Here is a 22883-nt window from a genome sequence, read left to right on the forward strand (position 1 = left end):
CTTCATCTTTACTTTTCTTCCAATTAAATTCTGAAATCGGATCTAGGAAGGCATTGAGATCTAGACTTGGTTATCTAGTCTCTTGGGTCCTGAGATCTGGAGATTCTATTTTAAGTTTCTCTGTTGAACGCTTCTTCAAGCAATTTACATTTTCTGTTTGAGATCTACTGCAATTAAATTCACCCTTTACTTCCCTGATTGTTGCAATTTACTTTCCTGTGTTTAATTTCTGCAATTCCACATCCCTAACCCATTTACAATTCAAGCCATTTACATTTCTTGCACCTTAAGATTCAGTCATTTACATTTCTTGCAATCTAAGTTTCTACAATTTAATTTCTTGTTCTTTAAGATTCAGCACTTTTATTTTCGGTTCTCTTTAATTTCTTGCAATTCACCCACTCCCCTTTACATTTCAAGCAATTTAGTTTCTGAAATCATACTTCACTCAACTCAACACTTGATTCGCTTGACTAAATCAACCACTAAACTAAAATTGCTCAATCCTTCAATCCCTGTGGGATCGACCTCACTCACGTGAGTTATTATTACTTGATGCGACCCGGTGCACTTGCCGGTGAGTTTTGTGTCGGATTGTTTTCCGAACATCAAGGGACCTGAGCAAAAATCAGATTCAGAGGTTGAAGAAGGACTGCAGATGCTGTTGGAATCTAACCTCCCTGCACTCAAAGTGGATTTTCTGGAGCTACAGAACTCCAAATGGTGCGCTCTCAATTGCGTTGGAACGTAGACATCCAGGGCTTTCCAGGAATATATAATAGTCCATACTTTGCCCGAGTTTAGATGACGCAAACTGGTGTTCAATGCCAGTTCCATGCTACATTCTAGAGTTAAATGCCAGAAACAGGTTGCAAAGTGGAGTTAAATGCCAGAAACAGGTTACAAACTGGCGTTCAACTCCAAGAGAAGCCTCTACACGTGTAAAGCTCAATGCTCAGCCCAAGCACACACCAAGTGGGCTCCAGAAGTGGATTTCTGCATCATTTACTCATTTCAGTAAACCCTAATAACTAGTTTAGCATAAATAGGACTTTTTACAATTGTATTTACATCTTCGGATCATTTTAAGTCTTGGTTACTCCGGCTCCCCTCTGGGGCCGAGACCAATGAACTCCATTATCACTTATGTATTTTCAATGGTAGAGTTTCTACACACCATAGATTAAGGTGTGGAGCTCTGCTGTTCCTCATGAATTAATACAAAGTACTATTGTTTTTCTATTCAATTCAAGCTTATTCTGATTCTAAGATATTCATTCGCACCTTAATATGAATGTGATGATCGTGATAGTCATCACCTTTCCTAACCCATGAACGCGTGCCTGACAACCACTTCCGTTCTACCTTAGACGGAATGAGTATCTCTTAGATATCTAATACAGGGGACTGAGTCTGAGAAAGTCTAAACCCATGGGTAGCCATTCCTGAGATCCAGAAAGTCTAAACCTTATCTGTGGTATTCCGAGTAGGATCTGGGAAGGGATGGTTGCGACGAGCTTCAAACTCGCGAGTGCTGAGCGTAGTGACAAACACAAAAGGATCAATGGATCCTATTCCAGTATGATCGAGAACCGACAGATGATTAGCCATGCAGTGACAGCGCATTGGACAATTTTCACTGAGAGGACAGGATGTAGCCATTGACAACGGTGATACCTAACATACAACTTGCCATAGAAAGGAGTATGAATGATTGGATGAAGGCAACAGGAAAGTAGAGGTTCAGGAGGAACGAACGCATCTCTATACGCTTATCTGAAATTCTCACCAATGAATTACATAAGTATCTCTATCTTTAATTTATGTTTTATTTATCTTTTAATTATTAAATCTCCATAATCAATTGAATCTGCCTGACTGAGATTTACAAGCTGACCATAGCTTGCTTCAAGCCAACAATCTCCGTGGGATCAACCCTTACTCACGTAAGGTTTATTACTTAGACGACCCAGTGCACTTGCTGGTTAGCTGTGCGAAGTTGTGACAAAGAACTAAGATTATGAACGTGCGTATTGAGTTTTTAGCACCGTTACCAAGGAATGGAACCATCACGATTTCTGCGCACCAAAGATACTAGGGAAGAGCGAGTTGCTCGGTATCTAGGAGCTCTAATGAAGCTGAATGCCAAGTTATTTGGTACAAAGCCTCTCGAGGAAGAACCTCCACTGCTCACCAAACAACTCCATGCTTTAGCTCAGCAAGAGCTACCACAGAAGTTTTCAGATCCTGGACGCTTTCTGATTCCTTGCACCATAGGCACTATGACCTTTGAAAAAGCTCTGTGTGACCTAGGATCAAGTATTAACCTTATGCCACTCTCTGTAATGGAGAAAGTGGGCATCCTTGAGGTACACGCTGCAAAAATCTCACTAGAGATGGCAGATAAGACAATGAAGAAGCCATATGGCTTAGTAGAGGATGTCTTGGTGAAAGTTGAAAACCACTACATCCCTGCAAACTTCATAGTCTTGGACATAGGAGAGGATGAGGATGACTGTGTCATCCTTAGAAGACCTTTCCTAGCCACAGCCAATGCTATCATTGATGTGGGTAAGGGAGAATTGCCCTATAGTTAGGAGAGGACCACATCTTATTCAAGATGCCTCATCCCAATTCTCCCTCTAAAAGAGAGATAACTATGCAACACCTAGTGTTCCAACCCTCTCTTTCTATGCAGAGCATGGCAGATCCCCTAGATATCAATTTTAAGTTTGGTGTTGGGCAGCCACTAACAAGCTCTAAGCACAAAGGTACTAAGAAGAAAGTACCAAAAGGCTGGAGGGACAAGAAAGTTCCAACAGAAGGCCTCTCACCTGGCATGAGAGTTGTCTTCACTAAGAAGCCAGCCTTACCACATAAAGTGAGTCATGTCCTATCTCTAGAGCATGTGGAGCTCATTCATGAGAGGACAGGAAGAAAGTTCACTGTAAAGGGCAAAAATCTGAACCCATACTCACCTCCATAAGGAGCTAACCGTCAAGCTAATGACGTTAAAAGAGCGCTTGTTGGGAGGCAACCTAACCTTAATTATTTATTTTGTTTTGTTTTGTTTTTCTTTTAGGGTCATGATCATATGCAGCATTCAGAACAGAGACAAAATTTCATAGAAGTGAAAACAAAACACTATGGATGGAGTGTTAAAGTTGAATGCCAGCTAGGGTATCCCTGCTGGGCATTCAACTCCCATCATGGGCAGCATTGCTGGCGTTGAACGCAAGCCAGGGAGCAGCCCCTGGGCGTTCAAATGCCAATACAGAGAAGCAGGGAATCTGGATTCCCTAGCCTCTCAGGACTTATGGGTCCCACATCATCTTTCACCTACCCCTCTTATTTTCACACTTCCCCATAGTCACTTCCCTATAAACCCTAGCCCAATCACATCTATACCACTTTTCTAAAACCATCATAACTCCCACCTATCCCCACCCACTTCAAAATCAAATTTCCCACCCAAAATACACCCTATGGCCGAACCTAACCCTACTCTTTTCCTATAAATACCCCATTTCATAACCCTTCATACATACACCTCTCATACCCTACTACACCCACAAGGCTGAAAACCTTCTCTCCCTCTATATCCTTCTTTTTTCTTCTTTTTCTACTCTATTATTCTCCTCTGCTTATTTTTGCTCGAGGACGAGCAAAGTTTTATGTTTGGTGTAGGAAAAGCATAGCTTTTTCCTTTTCATTACCATTCATGGCACACAAGGTTGGAGACTCCTCTAGAAAGAGGAAAGGAAAGGTAGTAGCCACCCCCTCTGAATCTTGGAAGATAGAGAGATTCATCACCAAAGCCAACCAAGACCACTTCTATGAAGTAGTGGCTGAGAAGAAAGTGATCCCTGAGGTTCCTTTCATGCTCAAGAAGAATGGGTATCCGAAAATCCGAAGAGAGATCTAGAGAAGAGGTTGGGAAGTCCTAACCAATCCCATTCAGGATATTGGGATTCTAATGGTGCAAGAGTTCTATACTAATGCATGGGTTACTAAAAACTATGACACTAGTGTGAACCCAAATCCAAGGAATTGGATCACCATGGTCCGAGGAAGGATCTTAGATTTCAGCCCGGAAAGTGTGTGGTTGGCATTCAACTTGCCTCTAGTGCAAGGAGATCCTCATCCTTACACTAGGAGAGTTAACTTTGATCAGAGATTGGATCAAGTACTCTTAGATATCTGTGTGGAAGGAGCATAGTGGAAAAGGGATTCCCAAGGCAATTCCATCCAACTAAAAAGGGTTGACCTTAAGCCCATAGCTAGAGAATGGTTGGAATTCATCCAAAGATCCATCATCCCTACTAGCAATCGGTCAGAAGTGACTGTTGACAGAGCCATCATGATCCATTGCATCACGGTTAGAACTGAGGTGGAAGTACATGAGATGATTCCTCAAGAAATGTACAAGGTAGCTGAGAAGCCTCACACCAATGCAAGGTTAGCATTCCCACACTTCATCTGTCATCTATGCAATTCAGCTGGAATTGTCATAAATGGAGATGTCTCCATTGGGGAGGATAAGCCCATCACTAAGAAGAGGATGGAGCAAACCAGAGAGCATGCACAAGAGCACGTGCAGCAGCCTCAGTATGGGATCCCTGAGATGCCTCAAGAGATGTATTTTTCTCCCCAAAGCTATTGGGATCAATGGTATAACACCCAGAGTTTTTGAAAATTAAATAATTATCTATTTATGAACTAAAATATTATATTGAGATGTAATTTTTAAGAAAACTATTTTTAACGAAAATAATTAAATAGAATTTTATGATTATTGAAGTTTAATTTAATTATTACTTTTCCTATTAAATTTGAATTATTTATCAAAAAAATAATATGATAAGATAAAAATTAAATTGATTATTATTATTATTATTATTATTATTATTATTATTATTATTATTATTATTATTATTATTATTATTATTATTATTATTATTATTATTATTATTATTATTATTATTATTATTATTACTTGGTTCTATGCAACAAACGAAAACCATTAAGGGAATAAAATAAAAGAGATTGAAATAAAACATGTAATGCATACATACATATATAATAATGACACATGTTTTGATTACTTTATTCTTCTTTTGACACCTAATAACACCTTAATGCCACAAATCCTCAAGTTTCACCATTACCATTTACTCATCTTTATTTCCCTTCCTTCATCACCGAACTGCACTTGGAAAAGAAACAAAGAGAGACCGAGAGTGTGGGTGAGAAAATTGTAGAACCTCTAAGCTTTTAGCTTTGATTTCTTGAGATTCGTGACTCCGATTAAAAATCTAATCTAATAAAAGTGTTTGTATCCTCCTCCTCTACACGTTGGCGTTACTTTTGTCCGGTAGAAGTTGACGGTGACGTAGCTCCTCTTTCCCTTGAGTTCGGCCAATTAGAGTTCTAGGAGGCACAGACGACTTCTAACATTTTCTTCTTCAGCAGCTCGGATAGAAAGCTTCTCCAAAGTTTTCGTTGATTCTAATTTCGTACGAAGGTAGGGGATTTCATGTTGAAATTAACCGTTTTAATTTATGAATGCCATGGAAGTCTAGTGGATATTTGCAAATAATTTATGATTATTTGGAATGACTGAATGATAAGTTTGAATTGCACTTGTGACTGAATGTGATGAATATGTATTTGATTTCTTGATTGTTTAGGAATGCTGAGAATTCTGATTGTTGAATTGGAAAGTCGGTTTGATTTGTTGGTATTGAACTGAGATTTGAAAATGATTTCTGATTTTGGAAATGTTTGAAAAGAGGTTGAGAATGGTTCGGTTGGGACCCGAAAAGGGATGGCAAAGTTCAAGTTTTAGGGGAGATGCTGTCGAAATTTTATTATGAAACTTAAGACTTTGTTTGAAATATTTAGAAAAAGGTTGAACTTAAGAAATTGTATTATTTGGCTTTTGATTTATTAAGAAAAGATTTACGTTTGGGTTTGCTTTATATTTTGAGTTTGATTCTCGTCCTCCCTAAAGTCTCGAGACCCTGCCGTGAGATTTATTTAATAAATGAATCTTTTAAAGAGGTTTAAATCCGAAATGATTTTGAAGTTGGGTTGGGAAAATCATGGTTAAGAAAGAAATGGTTTTTGTATGAAAGAAGAACTTGTTGTAAGTAAAGTGGTTTCAGAGGTTTGGAAAGGTTATAAAGAGAGGTGTTGGTTTTAAATAAAAATGACTTGAATCTGGTTTATTAAGTAAAGGGACCTCTGCCATAGAAGAGTAAAGATCAGTGACTGAAAAGATATTGAGCGTTGTTGGGCCTTAGTGCCAAGTGTCTAGTGAGGACAGCGATACATAACGCTCATTTGACACAATAGAGACGGCTCAGTGAAGACGGCGATACGTAACGCTCACTGGAGGCCGTGAGCTTTGTGTGAATGATTGTGCGGGAATGCCCATGTGTATAGAATGGCTTCCAGGAGAAAGTGGCACATGCTTCAGCTGGAGAATCAGCGCCTGCAAGTACTTACAGAGGTCATGTTCGGCATACTTCAGCTGGAGAATCAACGCCTACAAGAAGTAGAAACTTGCAGAGGTTATGCCGCTAGAATGCCTTATCTGACTTACGAGTCAGACTGTGTCGGGTGTGGGTTGAAACCGACAAATGAGCTCATTACCTGCGATAGGACTAGACATGCATCATCATTGTTTGCACATTTGCATTTGATTGTGTTGTTTGTCTTATTGCTATTTGTATGTGTGTTGATCTGTTTCCTGTGCTATTAGTTTGTGTATTTAGGTGACAGAGAACTGAGGTTGTGATTGAGATTTGTCTTATGTTCGGAAATTTAAAGAAGGTAATTAATTATATGAAGTAATAGTAAAAAGTATTTTCAAAAGGTTTGATAAAAATATAGTTTTATTGAGTAAAGTTAATTATTTGCATTTTATTTCATTACTCTTACGGCATTCCCATTTCCTACTGAGAACGCGTGGTTTGTTCTCACCCCAAAATCTTTCATCCTTTCAGTGACACAGGTTCGAAGACTCAGTTTGAAGCTGTGGGCGATTATTAGTCTTATTTGAGTTAAGTTTATGCGTTGAGTCGCTTTTCTAGAATTCCCTCACCTTTGTTTGTTAAGATTTTATTACACAGAGGGATAGGAGTTGTATCTGAGTTTTGTTTGAATTCTTTTATATGATATTTATTATTCTTACTAACTATGTGACTAGTATTCCTTGGAGATCTTTGATATATGATTTTAATTAATAGAAACATAACTTTTCGGCTTTTTCTTAAAAATTGAAAAGCAAAATCAAACTAAAGGCTCAGTATTAAATAGTAAATATGGAAAACAGGTCAGTAATGCCGCACTTTTGGTACGATCATGACGTGCTGAAAATTTGAGGATGGAGCATCAAGGGCATGCTACCACCCTCAATGAAATAAGAGAAGATCAAAGAGCCATAAGGAAAGACCAAAGGGCTATGAGGGAAGAGCAACAAAGGCAAAGGGAAGACATAGAAGAGATCAAGCATCACATTGGATCCTCAAGGAGGAGCACTAGACGCCATCATTAAATGTGGACTCGTTCTCTTTTACCTCTTTTCCTTTATTATTTTTCTATTTTCTATTATGTTTTGTCTGTTCTATTGTTCTAGTTGCATGATCATTTGCACGGATGTCTTAAAAGTTGTAAAATGTTCCATATATCTCTCACCTTGCTTAAAAGAAAATTTTAATTGAAAAGAATTGAGAGATGCATGAATTTTAAGTTTAAAATAAGAATAGTTTAATTATGTTGATGTGGTGGCATTACTTTTGTTTTCTGAATGTATGATTAAATAGTGCATATTTGATGTTGAAAGTTTAGAATGTTGGCTCTTGAAAGAATAACGAAAAAGGAAAAATATTACTGTTAATCTGAAAAATCAATAAAATTAATTCTTGAAGTAAGAAAAAGTAGCAAAAAAAAAAAAAGAAAAAAGCATGTTGCAAAAGAAAAAAAAATATGCATGAGAAAAAGAAAGAAAAATGGCGAAAAGAAAAAAATTAAAAAAGTAGAAAAATCCATTACTGCCCAAAAATGCAGGAAAAGGAGAGCAGATTGAAAAAGCCAATAACCCTTTAAACCAAAAGGCAATGGTAGAAGGACCCAAGGCTTTGAGCATTAATGGATAGGAGGGCCCAAGGGAATAAAATCCTGGCCTAAGCAGCTCAAACAAGTTATTCCTAACCATGTGCTTGTGGCGTGAAGGTATCAAGTGAAAAGCTTTAGACTGAGCGGTTAAAGTCGTGGTCCAAAGCAAAAAGAGTGTGCTTAAGAACTCTAGACACCTCTAACTGGGGACTCTAGCAAAGCCGAGTCACAATCTGAAAAGGTTCACCCAGTTAAAGTGTCTGTGGCATTATTATATCTGATGGTAATACTAGAAGATAAGGTGCTTAGGGTCACGGCCAATACTCTGAAAGCTGTGTTCATGAATCAAAATAAGCTTAACTAAGAAAGCCAATAATATCATCTGGATTCTAAGTTCATAAGGATACCAACATCTCTGAGTTTCAATGGATAGTGAGATGCCAAAACTATTCAGAAGCAAAAAGCTACAAAGTCCCACTCATCTAATTGTAACTAAGCTTCATTTGAAACTTAGAAATTTATTTGTGTCTTAATTTTCTTTTTATCCTAATGTGTTTTTAGTTGCTTGGGGACAAGCAATGGTTTAAGTTTGGTGTTGTGATGAGCGGATATTTTATACGCTTTTTGGCATCCTTTTGATATAGTTTTTAGTAGTTTTTATTAAGTTTTATAGGTTTTAGTGTTAAATTCACATTTTTGGATTCTACTATGATTCTTTGTGTTTTTGGACAATTTCAAGTATTTTCTAGCTGAAATTGAGGAGCTGGAGCAAAAGTCTGATTCAGAGACAGAGAAAGCACTGCAGATGCTGTCTGGATCTGACCTGCCTGCACTCGAAAGAGCTTTTCTAGAGAAACAAAAGTCCAAATAGAGCCCTCTCAATGGTTATGAAAAGCTGACTTCCAGAGCTTTTCAGCAATATGTAATAGTCCATACTTTGCTTCGGATTAGAAGGCCCAAAACTAGCGTCCAACGCCAGCTACCTGCCCTCTTCCAGGCGTTTAGCGCCCAAAGAGCAGAGACCAATGTCCAAACGCCCAGAGAGGACCCCCTAGCTGGCGTTCCACACCCAGAGACCTCATAGCACGTGGATCTAATCAAAGCTCAGCCCAAGCACTCACCAAGTAGGCCCCAGAAGTGAATTTTAGCACTAAATAGACTGTTTTACCCTTACTAGTCATCTATTTAGTATTTAAAGTGTATTTTTCATAAACACAAAAAACTATAATGCATACTTGACATCCCTATTTTCATTTTACATTGTATTTTACCTTCAGTATGAGTTTCTAAACCATCTCGGTTGAGGGGAGGAGCCTTGCTGAGTCCTATGAATCAATAAAAGTATTATTGTTTCTCTTCGATCCGTGTTTGATTAATTCTAAGATGTATATCCGATCTTTATCATGGTGAATAGGATGATCTGACAAATTAGCTCTGTTCATCGCACAAAGACGAATGTGCCTGACGAACACCCACGTCTACTCGGGCTCAGAGTGCGTCTTTCATCAGACAATGATGAGCCAACAGCTATGTTTATACATCTCTCAGACGGCTAATCCACGACTTCGTTGGGGACTTTTCAAGACATCAATTCAACCGATTTCTGGGGAGATTAGGGTCTCTGTGATAGATGCTAGAATCCAAGGTGCAACATTCTCTGATCCAAAAGATCCGACCTTATCTGTGGCATTTTGAGTAGGATCATTGATGAGCGGATAATTTATACCCTTTTTTCTCATTGTTTTTACATAGTTTTTAGTATGTTTTAGTTACCTTTTATTATATTTTTATTAGTTTTTACTCAAAAATCACATTTCTGGACTTTACTATGAGTTTGTGTGGTTTTTTGTGATTTCAGGTATATTCTGGCTGAAATTGAGGGACCTGAGCAAAAATTTGATTCAGATGCTGAAAAAGGACTGCAGATGCTGTTGGATTCTGACCTCCCTGCACTCGAAATGGATTTTCTGGAGTTTCCAAAGCCCAATTGGCGCGCTCTGAATTGCGTTGAAAAGTAGACATCCTGGGCTTTCCAGAAATATATAATAGTTTATACTTTGACCGAGATTTAATGGCCCAAACTGGCGTTCAGAGTCAGCCTAAAATATCTTGGCGTAAAATGCCCAAACTGGCATCAGAATTAGAGTTAAACGCCCAAACTGGCACCAAAGCTGGCGTTTAACTCCAGAAACAGCCTATGCACAAAAAAGCTTCAATTATCAGCCCAAGCACACACCAAGTGGGCCTCGGAAGTGGATTTCTGCACTATCTGCACTTAGTTACTCATTTTCTGTAAACCCTAGTTACTAGTTTAGTTTAAAAACTACTTTTAGAGGTTTATTTTATATCTTATGTTCCTGTTTTGATCTGGTACACGTTTGGAGGCTGGCCTCATGGCCATGCCTAGACCTTTCACTTATGTATTTTCTACGGTGGGGTTTCTACACCCCATAGATTAAGGTGTGGATCTCTGCTGTTCTTCATGAATGAATGCAAGTACTATTGTTTTTCCTTCAATTCACGCCTACTTCTTCTCCAAGATATACTCTTGTTCTTAATTCAGTTAATTCAGAATGAAGGGGTGACCCGTGACAATCACCCAATCTTCGTTACTCGCTTAGCCAAGATCGCGTGCTTGACAACCACAAAGCGATCTACATGATGTTCAACGTAGTCATTGGACGTTAGCTGGAGTAGACTCTCTTAGATATCTAATACACGGAACGAGTCCGTGAGATTAGTATCTTCGTGGTATAGGCTAGAACCATTGGCAGCATTCCTGAGATCCGGAAAGTCTAAACCTTGTCTGCGGTATTCCGAGTAGGATCTGGGAAGGGATGACGATGAACTTCAAACTTGCGAATGTTGGGCGCAGTGACAGTGTGCAAAAGGACAATGGTCCTATTTCGACGCTAGCGGGAACCGACAGATGATTAGCCGTGCGGTGACAGCGCATATGGATTTGTTTTCATCCGAGAGGATCATATAGCTTTCCATGGAAGGAGGTAACGCATGGTTGGAAGAAGGCAGTAAAAAAGCAGAAGTTCAGAAGCAACAAAGCATCTCCAGATGCTTTTCTGAAATTCCCACCAATGAATTACATAAGTATCTCTATTTTATTTTCTGTTTTATTTATATTTTAATTATTAAAACCTTATAACCATTTGAATCCACCTGACTGAGATCTACAAGATGACCATAGCTTGCTTCAAGCCGACAATCTCCGTGGGATCGACCCTTACTCACATAAGGTATTACTTAGACGACCCAGTTCACTTGCTGGTCAGTTACGCAGAGTTGTGAAGAAGTGTTAAAATCAACAATTCGCGTCCAAGTTTTTGGCGCCGTTGCCGGGAATTGTTCGAGTTTGGACAACTGACGGTTCATCTTGTTGCTCTGATTAGGTAATTTTATTTTATTTTTATTTTCGAAAAAAAATTTACTAAAAATATACAATATTTTATTTTGTTCTTCAAAATTTTTAAGAATGAATTCTAGAGTTTCATCATGATCTGTTGAAGCCTGGCTGGCTGTCAAGCCATGTCTAATTTTTTTGGACCGAGGCTTCCACTTATCATTGCAGGAGCCCTTTGATTCCCATCAATTTGGCTGTTGTACGTAATGCTCTACTGAAGCTTGGCTGGCGATTGGCCATGTCTAACCTTTTGGACCGAAGCTTTCACATAAAGTTTGGCTGGCTAATTAGCCATGTCTAAATTTTTGGACCGAAGCTTTAGACTAACATTGCATGATTCCTGGAATTCCTATTAAAAATTTTGAATTTCTTTATTTTCTTTTTCCAAATAATTTTCAAAAAATCCAATCAAATTTTAAGTTTGGTGTCAATTACATATTTTTAATTTTCACTAAAATTTTCAAAAATTCATGCATGTGTTCTTCATAATCTTCAAGTTGTTCTTGATGATTTTTCTTATTTGATCTTTACATTTTCTTATTTCGTGTCTTTTCTTATTTTTCATATGCACTCTTGAATTATTAGTGTCTAAAGTTTAAAAATTTTTAAGTTTGGTGTCTTGCATGTTTTTATTTTCTTAAAAATTTTTAAAAATACGTTCTTGATGTTCATCATGATCTTCAAAGTGTTCTTGGTGTTCATCGTGACATTCAAAGTGTTCTTGCATGCATTATTAGTTTTAATCCTAATTTTTTATGTTTTGCATCATTCTGTTGTTTTTCACCCTCTTCATTAAATTCAAAAATAAAAAATAATATCTTTCCATTATTTTACCAATAAATTTCGAAATTTTGTGTTAGTAAAAACTTTTAAAATTTAGTTATTTCTTGTTAATCAAGTCAAAATTTCAAATTAAAAATTCTATCTTTTTCAAATCTTTTTCAAAAATCAAATCTTTTTCATTTTTTCTTAATATTTTCGAAAATTTAAAAAAATTTGATTTCCAAAATCTTCTTCTTAATTGTATTTCATGTTTTTGAAATTAATGCTAACAATTAATATTTAGATTCAAAAAAATTTCAAGTTGTTACTTGCCTATTAAAAAAGGTTCAATCTTTAAAATCTAGAATCATATCTTTTAGTTTCTTGTTAGTCAAGTAATCAACTTTAATTTTCAAAATCAAATCTTTATAATTTCCTTTTCAAATCTTTTTCAAAATAAATATCAATCATATCTTTTTCAAAATCTTTTCTAACTTCTTATCTTTTCAAAATTGATTTTCAAATCTTTTTCAATTAACTACTTGATTTTTTTTGTTTAATTTTAAAAGTTTACCATTTCTTATCTTTTTCAAAACCACCTAACTACTTTTCTCTCTCTAATTTTTGAAAATCCCTTATCACTTTTTCAAATTTTCTTTCAATTAACTAATTATTTTAAATTTTAATTTTAATTTTATTCCTTTTTATAATTTTCGAATTCTAACTAGTAATTAAAATAAAAACAAAAATATTTTTCTTTTCTATTCAATTAAATTCGAATTCTCTCTCTTATCTCTTTCTATTTTTTTATTTATTTACTAACACTTCTCTTCTTCTTATAATTTGAACCCTCTCTCCTTCTCTGTGTTCAAATTCTTCATCTTCTCTCTTCTTCATTCTACTCTTCTATTCTTCTACTTAAATAAAAGAATCTCTATACTATGACATAGAGGATTCCTATTCTTTTCTGTTCTCTTCTTTTTTATATGAGCAGGAGCAAGGATAAGAACATTCTTGTTGAAGCTGATCCGGAACCTGAAATGACTCTAAAGAGAAAGCTAAGAGAAGCTAAGGCACAACACTCTGGAGAGGACCTGACAGAATTTTTCGAAAAAGAAGAAGAGATGGCCGAACCCAACAACAATGGTACAGATGCAAGGAAGATGCTTGGTGACTTTATTGCACCCTCTTCTGACTTCTGTGGAAGGAGCATCTCAATTCCAACAATTGGAGCAAACAACTTTGAGCTTAAGCCTCAATTAGTTTCTCTGATGCAGCAGAATTGCAAATTTCATAGACTTCTATTGAAAGATCCTCATCAGTTCTTAGCTGAATTATTGTAAATATGTGACACTGTTAAGAAGAATGGGGTTAATCCTGAGGTCTACAGACTTATGCTTTTCCCCTTTGCTGTAAGAGACAGAGCTAGGACATGGTTGGAGTCACAACCTAAAGATAGCCTGAACTCTTGGGAAAAGCTGGTCAATGCTTTCTTGGCCAAATTCTTTCAACCTCAAAAGTTGAGCAAGCTTAGAGTGGAAGTCCAAACCTTCAGGCAGAAGGAAGGTGAATCCTTCTATGAAGCTTGGGAAAGATACAAGCAATTGATCAGAAGGTGTCCTTCTGACATGTTTTCAGAATGGAGCATCATATGTATATTCTATGATGGTTTGTCTGAATTGTCCAAGATGTCATTGGACCGCTCTGCTGGAGGATCTCTTCATCTGAAGAAGATGCCTGCAGAAGCCTAGAAACTCATTGAAATGGTTGCAAATAACCAGTTCATGTATATTTCTGAAAGGAATCCTGTAAATAATGGGACAACTCAGAAGAAAGGAGTTCTTGAGATTGATACTCTGAATGCCATATTGGCTCAGAACAAAATATTGACTCAGCAAGTCAATATGATTTCTCAGGGTCTGACTGGAATACAAGCTGCTTCCTGTAGTACCAAAGAAGCTTCCTCTGAAGAAAAAGCTTATGATCCTGAGAATCCTGCAATGGAAGAGGTGAATTACATGGGAGAATCCTATGGAAACACCTATAATCCTTCATGGAGGAATCATCCTAATCTCTCATGGAAGGATCAACAGAAGCCTAATCAAGGCTTCAATAATAATAATGGTGGAAGAAACAGGTTTGGCAATAGCAAACCTTTTCCATCATCTTCTTAGCAACAGATAGAGAATTCTAAGTAGAGCCACTCTGACTTAGCAACTGTAGTCTCTGATCTATCTAAGACCACTCTCAGCTTTATGACTGAAGCAAGGTCCTCCATTAGAAATTTGGAGCCACAAGTGGGTCAGCTTAGTAAGAAAGTTACTGAACTCCCTCCCAGTACTCTTCCAAGCAATACAGAAGAGAATCCAAAAAGAGAGTGCAAGGCCATAAACACGTCCAACATGGCCGAACCTGTAGAGGAGGGAAATACAGTGATTTCCAGTGAGGAAGACCTCAATAAACATCCACTGGCCTCCAAGGAGTTCCCTAATGAGGAACAAAAGGAATCTGAGGCTCATATAGAGACCATAGAGATTCCACTGAACTTACTGTTGCCATTCATGAGCTTTGATAAGTATTCTTCCTCTGAAGAGGATGAAGATATTGTTGAAGAGCAAGTTGCTCAATATCTGGGAGCAATCATGAAGCTAAATGCCAAGTTATTTGGTAATGAAACTTGGAAGGATGAACCCCCATTGCTCATCAATGAACTGAATGATCTGGTTCAACTGAAGTTACCTAAGAAGAAACAGGATCCTGGAAAGTTCTTAATACTTTGTACTATAGGCACCATGACCTTTGAGAAGGCTCTGTGTGACCTGGGATCAGGGATAAACCTCATGCCCCTCTCTGTAATGGAGAAACTAGGGATCTTTGAGGTGCAAGCTGCAAGAATCTCACTAGAGGTGGCAGACAATTCAAGGAAACAGGCTTATGGACTTGTAGAGGATGTCTTTGTGAAGGTTGAAGGCCTGTACATCCCTGCTGATCACATAATCCTAGACACTGGGAAGGATGAGGATGAATCCATCATCCCTGGAAGACCCTTCCTAGCCACAGCAAGAGCTGTGAGTGATGTGGATAGAGTAGAGCTAGTCCTTCAATTGAATGAGGACAACCTTGTGTTTAAGGCTCGAGGATCCTCTTCTGTGAGAGGAAGCATGAAAAGCTTCTCTCAACACAGAGTCAAATAGAGCTCCCACACTGAACTTCTAAGTTTGGTGTTGGGAGACCATCATCAAGCTCTGAGTCTCTGTGAAGCTCTCTAAGAGCTCACTGTCAAGCTATTGACATTAAAGAAGTGCTTGTTGGGAGGCAACCCAATGTTATTTAATTATATTTATTTATTTTCCATTGCTATTTATGTTTTCTTTAGGTTGATGATTATGTGAAGTCACAAAAACAACTGAAAAATCAAAAACAGATTGAAAAACAGCATCAAAAATAGCACACCCTAGAGGACAGGCTTACTGGCGTTTAAACGCCAGTAAGGATAGTAGAATGGGCGTTTAACGCCCAGCCTGGTAGCATTCTGGGCGTTTAACGCCAGAAAGGGCTATCTGGCATTTGGCTGGCGTTAAACGCCAGAAATGGGCCTCTGACTGGCGTTTAACACCAGAAATGGGCAGCAGAGTGGCGTTTAACGCCAGAAAAGGTAGCAGAGCTGGCGTTTAACGCCAGATTTGGCACACAATGGGTGTTTAAACGCCAGAATGGTGCAGGGACTCGAATTTCTTGACACCTCAAGATCTATAGACCCCACAGGATCCCCACCTATCCCACCTCTTCTTCTCTCCTCTTCACACCTTTTCATAACACTCTTCCCCAAATACCCTTGACCAATCCCATCAATAACTCTTCCCCAACCAACCCTCACCTATCAAATCCTACCCTTTTCCCCACAACCTCTTCACCACTCAAATCCATCCATCATTAAACCTCACCTACCTCACCATTCAAATTCAAACTATTTCTCTCCCAAACCCAACCCCTCATACACGGCTACCCTCTTTCCCTTACCCTATAAATACCCCTCCTTACCACCTTCATCTTCACACAACATACACACTACTACCCCCCTTGGCCGAAACCGCTACTCCCCTCCATCTCATCCAATTCTTCTTCTTCTTCTACTCCTTTCTTTCTTCTTTTGCTCGAGGACGAGCAAACCTTCTAAGTTTGGTGTGGAAAAAGCTAAGCTTTTTATTTTTTCATAACCATTAATGGCACCTAAGGCCGAAAAAACCTCTAGAAAGAGGAAAGGAAAGGCAATTGCTTCCAACTCTGAGCCATGGGAGATGGAAAGATTCATCTCAAAAGCCCATCATTAAGAAAAGGATGAGGAGAAACAAGAGAGCCCACTCATGGACCTCAACAAGAGCATGAGGAAATTCCTCATCAAGAAATCCCTGAGATGCTTCAAGGGATGCATTTTCCTCCACAAAACTATTAGGAGCAAATCAACACCTCCTTAGGAGAATTGAGTTCCAACATGGGACAACTAAGGATGGAGCACCAAGAGCATTCCCTCCTCCTCCATGAAATTAGAGAAGACCAAAGAGCCATGAGGGAGGAGCAACAAAGGCAAGGAAGAGACATAGAGGAGCTCAAGCACTCCATAAGATCTTCAAGAGGAAGAACTAGCCGCCATCACTAAACTGGACCCGTTCTTTAATTTCCTTGTTCTTTATTTTCTGTTTTTCGTTTCCTATGCCTTATGTTTTATTTATGTTTGTGTCTTTATTACATGATCATTAGTGTCTAGTGTCTATGTCTTAAATCTATGAATGTCCTATGAATCCTTCACCTTTCTTAAATGAAAAATATTTTTAATTGCAAAAGAAAAAGAAGTACATGAATTTCGAATTACATCTTGAAAATAATCTAATTATTTTGATGTGGTGGCAATGCTTTTTGTTTTCTGAATTAATGCTTGAACAGTGCATATTTTTTATATTGTTGTTTATGAATGTTAAAATTGTTGGCTCTTGAAAGAATAATGAAAAAGGAGAAATGTTATTGATAATCTGAAAAATCATAAGATTGATTCTTGAAGCAAGAAAAAGCAGTGAACAGAAAAAGCTTGCGAAAAAAAGTTGGAGAAAAAAAAGAGAGAAGAAAAAGAAAGAAAAAAAGAGAAAAAACAAGCAGAAAAAGCCAATAGCCCTTTAAAACATAAGGCAAGGGTAAAAAAGGATCCAAGGCTTTGAGCATTAATGGATAGGAGGGCCCAAAGGAATAAAATCCTGGCCTAAGCGACTAAACCAAGCTGTCCCTAACCATGTGCTTGTGGCGTGAAGGTGTCAAGTGAAAAGCTTGAGATTGAGCGGTTAAAGTCGTGGTCCAAAGCAAAAAGAGTGTGCTTAAGAGCTCTGGACACCTCTAACTGGGAACTCTAGCAAAGCTGAGTCACAATCTAAAAAGGTTCACCCAGTTATGTGTCTGTGGCATTTATGTATCCGGTGGTAATACTGGAAAACAAAATGCTTAGGGTCACGGGCAAGACTCATAAAGTAGCTGTGTTCAAGAATCAACATATTAAAATAGGAGAATCAATAACACTATCTAAATTCTGAGTTCCTATAGATGCTAATCATTCTGAACTTCAAAGGATAAATGGAGATGCCAAAACTGTTCAGAAGCAAAAAGGCTACAAGCCCCGCTCATCTAATTAGAAATGAGCTTCATTGATATGTGGAATTCATTGTATATTCTCTTCTTTTTATCCTATTTTATTTTTAGTTTCTTGGGGACAAGCAACAATTTAAGTTTGTTGTTGTGATGAGCGGATAATTTATACCCTTTTTGGCATTGTTTTTACATAGTTTTTAGTATGTTTTAGTTACTTTTTATTATATTTTTAATAGTTTTTACTCAAAATCACATTTCTGGACTTTACTATCAGTTTGTGTATTTTTCTATGATTTCAGGTATTTTCTGGCTTAAATTGAGGGACCTGAGCAAAAATCTAATTCAGATGCTGAAAAAGGACTGCAGATGTTGTTGGATTCTGACCTCCCTGCACTCGAAATAGATTTTCTGGAGCTATAGAAGCCTGGTTGGTGCGCTCTTAATTGATTTGGAAAGTAGACATCCTTGGCTTTCCAGCAATATATAATAGTCCATACATTGCTCGTGAGTTGATGGCCCAAACTGGCGTTCAAAATTAGCCTAAAACATCTTGGCGTAAAACGCCCAAACCGGCACCAGAATTGGAGTTAAACGCCTAAACTGGAACCAAAGCTTGCGTTTAACTCCAGAAACAGCCTATGCATGAAAAAGCTTCAATGCTCAGCCCAAGCACACACCTAGTGGGCCCCAGAAGTGGATTTCTGCACTATCTGCACTTAGTTACTCATTTTCTGTAAACCCTAGTTTCTAGTTTAGTATAAAAACTACTTTTAGAGGTTTATTTTATATCTTATGTTCCTGTTTTGATCTGGTACACATTTGGAGGCTGGCCACACGGCCATGCCTAGACCTTTCACTTATGTATTTTCTACGGTGGAGTATCTACACCCCATAGATTAAGGTGTGGAGCTCTGCTGTTCTTTATAAATTAATGCAAGTACTATTATTTTTCCTTCAATTCACGCCTACTTCTTCTCCAAGATATACTCTTGTTCTTAATTCAGTTAAGTCAGAATGAAGGGGTGACCCGTGACAATCACCCAATTTTTGTTACTCGCTTAACCAAGATCGCGTGCCTGACAACCACAAAGCGATCTACAAGATGTTCAACGTAGTCTTTGGACGACAGCTGGAGTATACTCTCTTGGATATCTAATACACGGACCGAGTCTGTGAGATTAGTATCTTCTTGGTATAGGCTAGAACCATTGGCAGCATTCCTGAGATCCGGAAAGTCTAAACCTTGTCTGTGGTATTTCGAGTAGGATCTGGGAAGGGATGACAATGACGAGCTTCAAACTTGTGAATGTTGGGTACAGTGACAGTGTGCAAAAGGACAATGGTCCTATTCCGACGCTAGCGGGAACTAACAGATGATTAGCCGTGCGGTGACAGCGCATATGGATTTGTTTTCATCTGAGAGGATCATACAGCTTGCCATGGAAGGAGGTAACGCATGGTTGGAAGAAGGCAGTAGGAAAGCAGAAGTTCAGAAGCAACAAAACATCTCCAGACGCTTATCTGAAATTCCCACCAATGAATTACATAAGTATCTCTATTTTATTTTCTGTTTTATTTATATTTTAATTATTAAAACCTTATAACCGTTTGAATCCGCTTGACTGAGATCTACAAGATGACCATAACTTGCTTCAAGCCGACAATTTCCGTGGGATCGACCCTTACTCACGTAAGGTATTTGATAAACCACTATTTTATGGTTTATCTTGTGCTCAATTGAGTGATTTTTATCAACTCTTTAGCCACTTATTCATACTATTTGCATGGTTTTACATTTGCCTTCCTAATTATGTGCTTTGATTGAAAACATGCTTCTTTGGCCTTAAGTTCCCTATGTTTAATCCCCTCTTATTACCATTAGATGCCTTGATATGTGTGTTAAGTGATTTCAGAGATTACAGTGCAGGAATGGCTTAGAGAATGGAAAGGAAGCATGCAAAAGTGGAAGGAATACAAGAAGCTAAAGGAACTGCAAAGCTGTCAGCCTGACCCTCTCACACTAAAACGGCCATAAGTCGAGCTACAGAGGTTCAAACGACGCGGTTCCAGTTGCGTTGGAAAGCTAACGTCTGGAGATTCAATTTGATATATAATATGCCATAGTTACCCTGACGCTAGGTGACGCGACCGCGTGCTCCATGCGGACGCGTTGCAGTGACGAAAAACCAGTGTGGCAGATTTCTTCTCCGGCGATTTTTGGGCTATTTTTGACCCAGTTTTCAGCCCAGAACACATAGATTAGAGGCTATAAAGTGGGGGAACGCATCCATTCATAAACAAGCTCTCATAATTCACAATCTTAGGATTAGATGTAGTTTTTAGAGAGAGAGGTTCTCTCCTCTCTCTTAGGATTTAGAATTAGGATTCTTCTCACTTTATGATTATTTCATCTTTTGCGATCACATGTTCAATGTTTCTTTTATTTATTTTTTCAATTTAATTTATGAATATCCATGTTAGATTTAATTTCTTTTGTGAATGTAATTTGAGGTATTTTCAGATTTAATTTTGCTTTGCTTTATTTATATGAATGCTTTAAATTTAATTTAGATATTTTCCCTTTTAGCTTTGGTTAAATAATTGGTGACTCTTGAGTTATCAAACTCATTGTTGATTGAAAATTGGAATTCTTCAAGAATTAATTCGAATTCCAATAACTCTGACTTTTCCCAAGGAAAGACTAGGACCTGAAGAATAAAAATTAATTCATCCACTTAACTTACCTTCATAGTTAGAGGTTAACAAAGTGGGAGAAAAATCCAATTCTCATTACAATTGATAAGGATAACCAAGATAGGACTTCCAGTTTTCATACCTTGCCAAGAGTCTATTTTATAGTTATTTATTTACTTTATTCTTCTTATCATTCAACATACTGCTTCCTTACTTTCAAAACCCCCAATTTACAAGACTCATAACCAATAATAAGAACATACTTCCCTACAATTCCTTGAGAAGACGACCCGAGGTTTGAATACTTCGGTTATCAATTTTAAAGGGGTTTGTTACTTGTGACAACCAAAACGTTTGTACGAAGGAATTTCTGTTGGTTTAGAGACTATATCTACAACGCGACTGTTTTTATAAAATTTTTTACTAGCAATAATCCTAACGTCAAAATGGCGGCGTTGCCGGGGAATTGCAAACGTGTGCCTTATTATTGGTTATTGTAAATATTTGCTTTTTGCTTGTTTATTTGTTTTTATTTTTGATTTTTCATAAATTAAGAGGTTATTGGTTTTTATTTAGTTATTAAAAATTTTTTTTTCAAAAATTTGTTCTTGGTGTTCATCTTGATCTTCAAGTTGTTCTTCGTTGTTTTCTTCGTTTTGATCTAAAAATTTTAAGTTTGGTGTCATTTTATTGTTTTTCTCTTTCCTCATTAAATTAAAAAAAATTCAAAATTTAAAACTCAAATTTCAATTTTCAAAATTCAAATTTTAAATTTCAAAATTTAAAATTTCAAAATTTAAATTTCGAAATTCAAACCTTTTTTCAAAAATCATATCTTTTTCAAAATCTTATCTTATCTTATTTCAAAATTCAAATTTCAAAAATTTAAAATTCAAAATTTCAAATTTCAAATTTCAAAATTTAATTTTCAAATTCAAAATTTAAATAATCTTTTAATTTAAAATTATTTTTATTTTTGTTTTTAATTTTTATTTGCTACTATGAACTCTCACCCCTTTGGCTCTGAGTCTGGTTACAATTATGTTGCAGGAAGAGAAAATTACAATGAGAACAGGCATCAAGGTTGGAACAATCAAAGATGGGAGGAGCCACAAGGATTTGATCAACCCTCATGGCAACAACCACCTCCAATGGACTATCAACAACCACCACCATATGCCTATAAACCCTCTCCCCAACATCATTTTGGACCACCATACTCACAAGCCCCTTACCACCAAACACCCTCATATGATCCTAACCATCATCTACCATAACAACCACCTTATGAACCATATGAACCATATATAGAACCACCCCAATTCCAACCCAATTACTCCCAAGAACCACCACCTCCCTATGCATCATGTCCATATCCATCACCCCAAGAATCAACAGAGAAACTCAAGGAAACATTTGAAAAATTTAATGCCACACTTCATCAATTGAATCAAGCAAAAAATCAATTAGCTTCCCGACGTTCGGACACTCAAGGAACCCCATGGCTTCATGTGGACAATCTAATGAAGAACGTAGCATGAAGGAGACATTAGAAACTCCAGTGGATAATACGGAGCATGACTTTGTACTGGAACAAGTGGAGGAAGCTGTAATTATTGAAGAGGAAGAAGTGCTTGCAAAATTAGGAGATGCTGAACCTCCATGGGAAAGTCAGGTTATAGAACCTCATTCTAAGGCAATTGAAATTGATGCTGAGGAGGGTGTACAACCTCCAAGGCATATCATGGTTGAAGACTTGGAAGTGGTTGGTCAAGAGATGGAAATTAAAGAAGAAAAAGCACTACCTCCCATGCCCTTGGTAAGTAATGAAGAAAAGATTGAATTGGACGAAAGCTACCAAGAGAAAGAGGTTGAAATTAAAGAAGTTTGCAAAGAGGTGGAAGTTGTCAAAGAGCACAAGGGAGTGGAGCTTGAAATCACCTTGCCAAAGTTATTGAAGACCCCTCCCCCTAAGTTGCCATCATCCTTCACAACATTGAAGTGGGTAAAATTCATATCCCTTAGCTTTCTAATTCCACTTGAATATGGGCTACTGGAGACGGATGGTCAACTTAGAGCTCTTTGTGGCATTAAGAGTAAGAGGAAGATGGTCAGTGGTAAGAATTGTCCTGCAAGGTTCATTATGGTTGGAAGCTTTAAGTTTAAACGCAAAGGTTGGTGTAGAGCTCAATTGAATGGGTTTAGGAAGTTGTTTGGACGCTTCACTGAGAATTCTAAAGCTGAACCACCCGGATGGAAT

General features: G+C 37.6%; 1 non-coding gene across 1 annotated transcript; it reads right to left on the minus strand.

Annotated features, from left to right (window-relative positions):
• Positions 1-13824: 13824 nt before the first annotated feature.
• Positions 13825-13928, minus strand: LOC112731710 (small nucleolar RNA R71). The gene has a single exon (XR_003167475.1). It is a non-coding gene; the product is annotated as a small nucleolar RNA R71 (small nucleolar RNA).
• Between the last annotated feature and the right edge of the window lie 8955 nt (positions 13929-22883).

Source organism: Arachis hypogaea, chromosome 12, assembly GCF_003086295.3.
Source record: "Arachis hypogaea cultivar Tifrunner chromosome 12, arahy.Tifrunner.gnm2.J5K5, whole genome shotgun sequence".
NCBI classification, from domain to species: domain Eukaryota; kingdom Viridiplantae; phylum Streptophyta; class Magnoliopsida; order Fabales; family Fabaceae; genus Arachis; species Arachis hypogaea.